Genomic DNA, 10,262 nt, shown 5'->3' on the forward strand with positions numbered 1-10,262 from the left:
CGGATAGATTGTTGCTTCCGTCAATGTCTGCATAATTTCCAAACCCCCATATATTTTTCCATTTTGGATTTAAATATAACTTTTATATGACTGATGTCTTTAGTGAGCGGTCTAATGCCTTAATATTTAATCATTTCTGCCCTCCAAATTCATATTTTGATTAATCTGGCCATGCACTGCAGAAGTCATAGTAAAACTGCTCGTACTCTATTTTTATTGCACTCTAAAGCAGGGGTTGGAACCAAAATTATTTTCCAATCGTTCCTTTCTTAGCCGCAGAAACTGCGTGATGCCATCGCGTCAGCATGGACCAACATCCCCGTGGAACATGTCCCGACTTGTAGAATCCATGTCCCGGAGAATTCCGGCTGTTCTGGAGGCAAAGGGGGATCCGACCCGGGTGTACCTAATGGGTGTACCTAATTAACTGAGTATATACTGATGAGAGGTCGAAGGAGCATGGCAAGAATCGTACAAGCTAACAGGCGAGCTACAAACAGATGAATAACAATGCGCAGTACAGCAGTGGTGTGCAGAACACTATCTCATCGATCCTTATCACAGATGGGAAGACGACCACATCGGGTTCCACTCCTCATCGCCTGGTTCGACAAATCCCGGTTCCTGTTGCGTCATGCTGATGGCAGAGTTAGGATTAGGCGTAAAGCAGCGTGAGTCCATGGACCCATCCTGCCTGGTACGGTACAGGCTGGTGGCGGTGATGTACCGGCTTCCATTCTGCAGAAACCGTTGATGCCATCGCGTCAGCATGGGCCAACATCCCTGTGGAACATTTCCAACTTGTAGAATCCACAGATGAACTCTGGAGCTCTGTCAGAGTGACTATCGGGTTCTTGGTCACCTTCCTGACCAAGGTCCTTCTCCTCCGATTGCTCAGTTTGGCCGGCCTGCCAGCTCTAGGAAGAGTCTTGGTGGTTCCAAACATCTTTCATTTAAGAATGATGGAGGACACTGTGTTGTTGGGGCCTTTCAATGTTGCTGACATTTTTTGTTACCCTTCCCCAGATCTGTGCCTTGACACAGTCCTGTTTCGGAGCTCTACGGACAATTCCTTTGACCTCATGGCTTGGTTTTTGCTCTGACATGCACTGTCAACTGTGGGTTAGGGTTATATAGACAGGTGTGTGCCTTTCAAAATCATGTTCAATCAATTGAATTTACCACAGGTGGACTACAATCAAGTTGTAGAAATATCTCAAGGATGATCAATGGAAACAGGATGCACCTGAGCTCAATTTCGAGTCTCATACCAAAGGGTCTGAATACTTATGTAAATTAGGTATTGTTTTTTTATATATAATACATTTGCAAACATTTCTAAAACCTGTTTTCGCTTTGTCATTATGCGGTATTGTGTAGATTGATGAGGAAAACATATATATTTAATGAAGTTTAGAGTGAAGGGTCTGAAAACTTTCCGAATGCACTGTATTAACTCTTTAAAATGTCAACTTCAATGGGTAGGAACATCCTAAGGATCCCAGATAGCAAGGACCCAGAAACCATGCCAATGCTAAAAACTTCTAAAATGGTGCAGTTCAACACTAGAATGCTCTATGGTCGTCCTCTTTTAAGAGTGGCCATCAAAAGTGCTTTCAAAGGTGTGTTTTCCCATGACCTCATTGAGAATGTTGAAGGTTACAATGACTGGGAATGCATGTTTCTCTCCCTGTGTTCCACTTCACAATATGAAAGCACCTCAAGAGGAATATTGTTTTTTCACATATGGGGTTGTATGATTTAGCTGTTGCTTACTCGTGTTGTTAGCTGAGGAAAATTTTATGTGGACAACAATTTTTCATTCAATAATTTTTTTAAATCCCATAACCAAAGGTACCGCGTCTCAGCTCCGCCTGGTTCTCATATGGATCATAGGTCTTGATGGAACCCGGATCAATTTAACCCCTGGTGGGTGATAGCCTACTGATGGTTTCTCTGGGACTGGTGGCTTCTATGATTGTGGCTAGATGGAGTTCAGCTATGGACTTAACGTCGGTTAGGAGAACTAACGCAGCAGGATAGGAGAACTAACGCAGCAGGTTATGAGAATTAGGTTAAGGTTAGGAAAAGGGTTAGGCTTAGACACATTTTTTACAGTTGTCCCTGACACGACAACTAGACTGAGCTGTACAAGCCACAACCGTAGAAGCCATCAGTACCATGACACCAGCATAATGAATTAATGAGGTGTGTGTCTGTGTGTAAGCCACAATGCTGCATAATATGGCCTGGGTTTGAGACAAGGGGGGCCATAATAAGTTCAGATGGAATAAACATAAACTGAATATTTCATTCACAGCTTTCCGAACAAATGTTGAGGGTTTGATTATCTCAATTGATTCTAGCTGAAATAGTGGGGGAAATATACATTTCACAACTACAAAATAAAAACACATGAACACATTTTCCTTTTGGGTTGTTTATTATTGGGGTAACAGTTGATTTCTTCAGGATGGGTTTATGGGTTATATTATTTTCAACAGGAAGCCTAACAGATCTACTCTTCTCCTTATCCTATGGAGGCGTTCAGGTTAGTTAGTACACAGTCCTGGGAAATGGCTACACTCGTTTATATCCGATTGTAGAGGACAAATAAGGAAAATCAGTCTTGAAAAGTCAAATCACTTAATTTCCCTTCTGCTCGGTCACAGATGTGCTGCCAAAACACACATCCTCTCTTTTAAAGAAAGAAAGGAAACGCTCAACGTCATTTCACCATCTGGTTTTGACACAGTCATATGAGCGAGAGTCTGAAAATAACAGATTCTTCAGTGCTTTGAACACAGAGAAAAACAAAAATCTCACTATTCAGAGATATTGGAGCATACAGTGGGGCAAAAAAAGTATTTAGTCAGCCACCAATTGTGCAAGTTCTCCCACTTAAAAAGATGAGAGAGGCCTGTAATTTGCATCATAGGTACACTTCAACTATGACAGACAAATTTAGGAAAAAAAATCCAGAAAATCACATTGTAGGATTTTTAATGAATTATTTGCAAATTATGGTGGAAAATAAGTATTTGGTCAATAACAAAAGTTTCTCAATAGTTTGTTATATACCCTTTGTTGGCAATGACAGAGGTCAAACGTTTTCTGTAAGTCTTCACAAGGTTTTACACACTGTTGCTGGTATTTTGGCCCATTCCTCCATGCAGATCTCCTCTAGAGCAGTGATGTTTTGGGGCTGTTGCTGGGCAACACAGACTTTCAACTCCCTCCAAAGATTTTCTATGGGGTTGAGATCTGGAGACTGGATAGGCCACTCCAGGACCTTGAAATGCTTCTTGCGAAGCCACTCCTTCGTTGCCCGGGCGGTGTGTTTGGGATCATTGTCATGCTGAAAGACCCAGCCATGTTTCATCTTCAATGCCCTTGCTGATGGAAGGAGGCTTTTCACTCAAAATCTTTACGATACAGGGCCCCATTCATTCTTTCCTTTACACGGATCAGTCGTCCTGGTCCCTTTGCGGAAAAACAGCCCCAAAGCATGATGTTTCCACCCCCATGCTTCACAGTAGGTATGGTGTTCTTTGCATGCAACTCAGCATTCTTTGTCCTCCAAACACGACGAGTTGAGATTTTACCAAAAAGTTATATTTTGGTTTCATCTGACCATATGACATTCTCCCAATCTTCTTCTTGATCATCCAAAAGCTCTCTAGCAAACTTCAGATGGGCCTGGACATGTACTGGCTTAAGCAGGGGGACACGTCTGGCACTGCAGGATTTGAGTCCCTGGCGGCATAGTGTGTTACTGATGGTAGGCTTTGTTACTTTGGTCCCAGCTCTCTGCAGGTCATTCACTAGGTCCCCCGGTGTAGTTCTGGGATTTTTGCTCAACATTCTTGTGATCATTTTGACCCCACGGGGTGAGATCTTGCGTGGAGCCCCCAGATCGAGGGAGATTATCAGTGGTCTTGTATGTCTTCAATTTCCTAATAATTGCTCCCAAGGTTGATTTCTTCAAACCAAGCTGCTTACCTATTGCAGATTCAGTCTTCCCAGCCTGGTGCAGGTCTACAATTTTGTTTCTGGTGTCATTTGACAACTCTTTGGTCTTGGCCTTAGTGGAGTTTGGAGTGTGACTGTTTGAGGTTGTGGACAGGTGTCTTTTATACTGATAACAAGTTCAAAAAGGTGCCATTAATACAGGTAACGAGTGGAGGACAGAGGAGCCTCTTAAAGAAGAAGTTACAGGTCTGTGAGAGCCAGAAATCTTGCTTGTTTGTAGGTGACCAAATACTTATTTTCCACCATAATTTGCAAATAAATTCATTAAAAATCCTACAATGTGATTTTCTGGATTTTTTTCCCTAATTTTGTCTGTCATAGTTGAAGTGTACCTATGATGAAAATTACAGGCCTCTCTCATCTTTTTAAGTGGGAGAACTTGCACAATTGGTGGCTGACTAAATACTTTTTTGCCCCACTGTATGTAACCAACATACAATATCTCTACTTTTCAGGGAGATACAAACAAAAACTATACATCACCTATACATCTGCCAATATATCTATCGTTTATACCATCCATATGATAGTTAATATGTACATCAGTCCAAGACCTGGTTTAACAAGCTTTTCCGTTAGAAAAATACAATTTGGTCTGTTTCTATTGTGCCATTGCTTTCTGACTGAACAAGACATGGTACATTTGGTCTGTCGCCATGGCTACGCTTATACAGGCAGCCAATTTCAGATTTTTGTCTCCCCTCACTAATTGGTCTTTTGACCAAACTTATCTTAAAAAAAATAAAAAGTCTGTAGCAAATTGACTTACAAAATCATGATGCATCTGCAAAAGGACTAAGTGTCCTATTTTAAATAAATGTAACATTTTCGCCACAATTTTGTACATTTTCACCCCAAATTCTCATTAGCGAAATGCGTCCGGATTAAATTCTAAGGTCATTACAAAACGTTTTCTTCAGAAAACCCAACAAAACATGTTGCTGTACATGAATCATAAATGTGTCCATAAATCAGAAAAATTGTATACTAGTTGAAGTTTACATTACACTATAATATCCATTAAATACAAATACAGTGTCTGAGGACTTGTCTTATTACCGAATCAGATAAAGAGCTCAAATTTGGAAGTCGGATTTAATTTGATAATAACTGTATAAAAAATGTCACTGTTATGTTTAACTCAGGCCTTGTCATTAGAGGAGCAATATTAACAAATATTAGAAATATAGATTTGTTTATAACTTTTTGGGACTTTTTGTGAAAAGGTTGGTCAAATGTATAATAGCTGATAAAAAAAGTAGAATAATTATGAAATAGATCTCCTAATCTCAGTGATTCAAGAGGAAATTTGGGGGAAAATGTATTATAATTTTATTTTTTTTACAGTTTCATGAGAATTACCTATCAAAGCTTTTTCAGAGCTGATCTGATTGGTCAAAAGTCCAATTAGTGAAAAATAAATATCAGAATTGGGCTGCCTGTTTAAAACACAGCTATAGTCACTCATCAACCAACCAATCAATGGGTCACCATCTCTTCAATGTGCCAGGGTATCGCTGGTCAGCTACCTACATGTCTTTCAATGTCAGCTAATCACACAAACCATATCTCTTGGAATGCCAGAAAAACTCAAGCCTATCTGGATGAACTGAGTTAATATGGAGTCCTTCCCAGTGGATGGATAGCTTACTATGAGCCTACTATGATCTGAGGAAATAAACCACTAACCGCTGGCTCTGGCTGGGTCAACTTCACAACCTACACATGGGAGGTCTCTCCAACCCTGTTCCCGGAGAGCTAGGTTCACTCCAACCCTAATCTAGCACACCTGATTCTAATAATTACCTAGTTGATAAGATGAATCAGGTAAGATACCACTGGTGTTGGAGTGAAAACCGAAAGGAGGGTAGCTCTCCGGGAACAGGGTTGGAGAGCCCTACCTTAAAGTCTGATCCTATAAAGCAGAACTGGAGCACCCTCTACTGGTCAGATATGGGATATCTATGGTGTGCTAAGAGTGCTCCCAACCCTGCCCTCTTCTCTCCCGACCCCTAAGGTTTATACAGGCTCAGGTCAAGACCAGGTCCAGGTGTGTGTGTGTGTATATATACAGTGCCTTGCGAAAGTATTCGGCCCCCTTGAACTTTGCGACCTTTTGCCACATTTCAGGCTTCAAACATAAAGATATAAAACTGTATTTTTTTGTGAAGAATCAACAACAAGTGGGACACAATCATGAAGTGGAACGACATTTATTGGATATTTCTAACTTTTTTAACAAATCAAAAAATGAAAAATTGGGCGTGCAAAATTATTCAGCCCCCTTAAGTTAATACTTTGTAGCGCCACCTTTTGCTGCGATTACAGCTGTAAGTCGCTTGGGGTATGTCTCTATCAGTTTTGCACATCGAGAGACTGAAATTTTTTCCCATTCCTCCTTGCAAAACAGCTCGAGCTCAGTGAGGTTGGATGGAGAGCATTTGTGAACAGCAGTTTTCAGTTCTTTCCACAGATTCTCGATTGGATTCAGGTCTGGACTTTGACTTGGCCATTCTAACACCTGGATATGTTTATTTTTGAACCATTCCATTGTAGATTTTGCTTTATGTTTTGGATCATTGTCTTGTTGGAAGACAAATCTCCGTCCCAGTCTCAGGTCTTTTGCAGACTCCATCAGGTTTTCTTCCAGAATGGTCCTGTATTTGGCTCCATCCATCTTCCCATCAATTTTAACCATCTTCCCTGTCCCTGCTGAAGAAAAGCAGGCCCAAACCATGATGCTGGCACCACCATGTTTGACAGTGGGGATGGTGTGTTCAGGGTGATGAGCTGTGTTGCTTTTACGCCAAACATAACGTTTTGCATTGTTGCCAAAAAGTTCAATTTTGGTTTCATCTGACCAGAGCACCTTCTTCCACATGTTTGGTGTGTCTGCCAGGTGGCTTGTGGCAAACTTTAAACAACACTTTTTATGGATATCTTTAAGAAATGGCTTTCTTCTTGCCACTCTTCCATAAAGGGCAGATTTGTGCAATATACGACTGATTGTTGTCCTATGGACAGAGTCTCCCACCTCAGCTGTAGATCTCTGCAGTTCATCCAGAGTGATCATGGGCCTCTTGGCTGCATCTCTGATCAGTCTTCTCCTTGTATGAGCTGAAAGTTTAGAGGGACGGCCAGGTCTTGGTAGATTTGCAGTGGTCTGATACTCCTTCCATTTCAATATTATCGCTTGCACAGTGCTCCTTGGGATGTTTAAAGCTTGGGAAATCTTGTTGTATCCAAATCCGGCTTTAAACTTCTTCACAACAGTATCTCGGACCTGCCTGGTGTGTTCCTTGTTCTTCATGATGCTCTCTGCGCTTTTAACGGACCTCTGAGACTATCACAGTGCAGGTGCATTTATACGGAGACTTGATTACACACAGGTGGATTGTATTTATCATCATTAGTCATTTAGGTCAACATTGGATCATTCAGAGATCCTCACTGAACTTCTGGAGAGAGTTTGCTGCACTGAAAGTAAAGGGGCTGAATAATTTTGCACGCCCAATTTTTCAGTTTATGATTTGTTAAAAAGTTTGAAATATCCAATAAATGTCGTTCCACTTCATGATTGTGTCCCACTTGTTGTTGATTCTTCACAAAAAAATACAGTTTTATATCTTTATGTTTGAAGCCTGAAATGTGGCAAAAGGTCGCAAAGTTCAAGGGGGCCGAATACTTTCGCAAGGCACTGTATATATATCTACATGTACATACAGTGATTGTAACCTACACACAGCAGTGTGATAGCATCAGTGCCTCCACAGATTTAGTGTCCACTGGCTCCACACCTCTGGCATCACGTTGGCTCCCATCCCTCCTTCTAGTGTCGGATTCCAACAATACTTTTGGTCCCGTAGATGTGAAGTCTCCCCTTCTTTCACCCCTTCCTCTCTCTCTCTCTCTGTTTCAGTTTTCCAGTCCAGCTCCTTTCTTCATCATCGTTAGCGGCGCTCCTTCATCCGCTAAGTCTCTCCTCTCGGGATGGAGGCTCCCAAGAACCGGGAGTGGGACGAGACTGGGGATCTGAGAGAGAGAGAGACAACAGCAGCTGTTAGAAGGCGCTCGGCAGTCAATTAGAGGCAGTTTAAACACCGTTCCTGTTCTCTCTCCTCTGCTCTGCTGGAACATCACTACCCCAAGGACCAGCCTCCTCCCAGACATAAACACCCTAACACTTTAATCAGGTGTCTGTCTGGACCTGGATGACAAAACACACACACACTAATCAACTGTCTGTCTGGACACTGTCAAAGACACAGACACTTTAATCAGTTGTCTGCACTCGCTCCCTTTCATTGAAACCTACAGTCGTCCAGGGGAGAAAACAAGTTCGACTCTCTGGAGGAGAAGCGACACCTGAATCAGCCTGTGTGTGTGTGTGTGTGTGTCGTAGCAGACTAAGGCCAAAGGGTTTCAATGATGTGTGTGTGTTAAGAGAATGCTCTTCCCCTCTCTGTGGTCTCTTGACACCCCACAGTGAATAACACTGTGCATAGAGCTACACACACACACACACACACACACACACACACACACACACACACACACACACACACACACACACACACACACACACACACACACACACACACACACACACACACACACACACACACACACACACACACACACACACCACAGTGGTGGGGTTAGTTTAATCACAGCTAAAGAGGCTAGTCCTGAGCGGAGACAGACAGACCACACAGAGCCCAGGGAGAGGAGTAAACCTGGAGGAGGAGGGGATTCAGCCTTATTTCCGGGCCTGGCAACAGGATCCATATTTTATTAGCCAGAGTTAGCGAACAGAGAATGAAGTTTGAGGACATCTAAACTGATAAAACATTGTGATATACGATGGTATCGTATTTCGCTTTAATTGCCACGTCCTCCTCTCTTAATATTGTTGGTTCAATCGCTCATAAAACTGTGATTGAGAATAGCCTTTGCCTATAGACTCCCACTTTCATTCTTGTTCTTTTTGAAAGCGGCAACTTTAATTAACCTTTAACTAACCTTCTAGGCTATTAGAATGTTGGGGAAAATTGCCTACGGTTCATAACTTTAACTAGTAGGAGAATTGGCCACTTGGTTTTCGCGTCGGGGGGGATTTCTCTGCATCACACGGGATAATTTCTTTATTAATAAGCTTAAACTTGACTCAACTTGTCATTCCATTTTTCTATCGGCTATTGATATATGTTCTCCCTCATTATTACCCCGGCTACTTACGTTTGTAGGCTATTCAAACAACTTTAGGAGATGGAAGCGTAGCCAAGCCAAAAGTAATATATTCATAGCCTATCGAAATGGAGAGAGAAGGGAAAACAGCCCCCAGAAATTGAAAATAGAGACAGATAAGGATTAGCCGTTATAGAATGTGTACAACACGTTAAGAACACCTGCTCTTTCCATGACAGACTGGCCAGGTGACTTCAATCAGTGTAGATTTTTAAGCCTCGAGACATGGATTGTGTACGTGTGCCATTCAGAGGGTGAATGGGCGAGACAAAATAATTAAGTGCCTTTGAACAGGATATGGTAGTATGTGCCAGGCACCTCGGTTTGTGTCAAGAACTGCAACGCTGCTGGGTTTTTCACACTCAGCAGTTTCCCGTGTGTATCAAGAATGGTCCACCACCCAAAGGACATCCTGCCAACTTGACACAACTGTGGGAAGCATTGGAGTCGACATGGGCCAGCATCCTTGTGGAACGCACTTGTGGAGTCCATGCCCTGACGAATTGAGTCTGTTCTGAGGTAAAAATGAGAAACTCAATATTAAGAAGGTGTTCTAAATGTTTTGTACAATCAGTGTATGTATAAAATGAATAGGTTTAGGTCATAAGGTCCATACATATGACAGAGGCAGAGAGAAATAAACACAATTTTCTGACTGGACATTTTGAGCTGCTTTGGTAGAATTCTCCACTCTACAACATATTGAACTAGGCTATAGCAGGAATAGGATATTACCCGCAATGTCACTCGTCTGCTGCCCAGTCAAGTTCAAATAGGCTAAACCAAGTTCAAATAGGCTGTCAATCATCGCCAACAGACGATACTATCGTGATATCACCCAACCCTACTCTCCTGGCTCAATCTCTCTCTGTCCCCCCCCTCCCTCTCCCTCTCATAACACCCCATTTCACGCGCCACTTCCTCTCTTTCTCCCTTTCTTACTACAATATATCAAACAAAGACAACCATATGTGTAGTGAGGC

The sequence above is a fragment of the Oncorhynchus clarkii genome, chromosome 21 (genome assembly GCF_045791955.1).
Source record: "Oncorhynchus clarkii lewisi isolate Uvic-CL-2024 chromosome 21, UVic_Ocla_1.0, whole genome shotgun sequence".
Classification (NCBI taxonomy): Eukaryota; Metazoa; Chordata; class Actinopteri; order Salmoniformes; family Salmonidae; genus Oncorhynchus; species Oncorhynchus clarkii.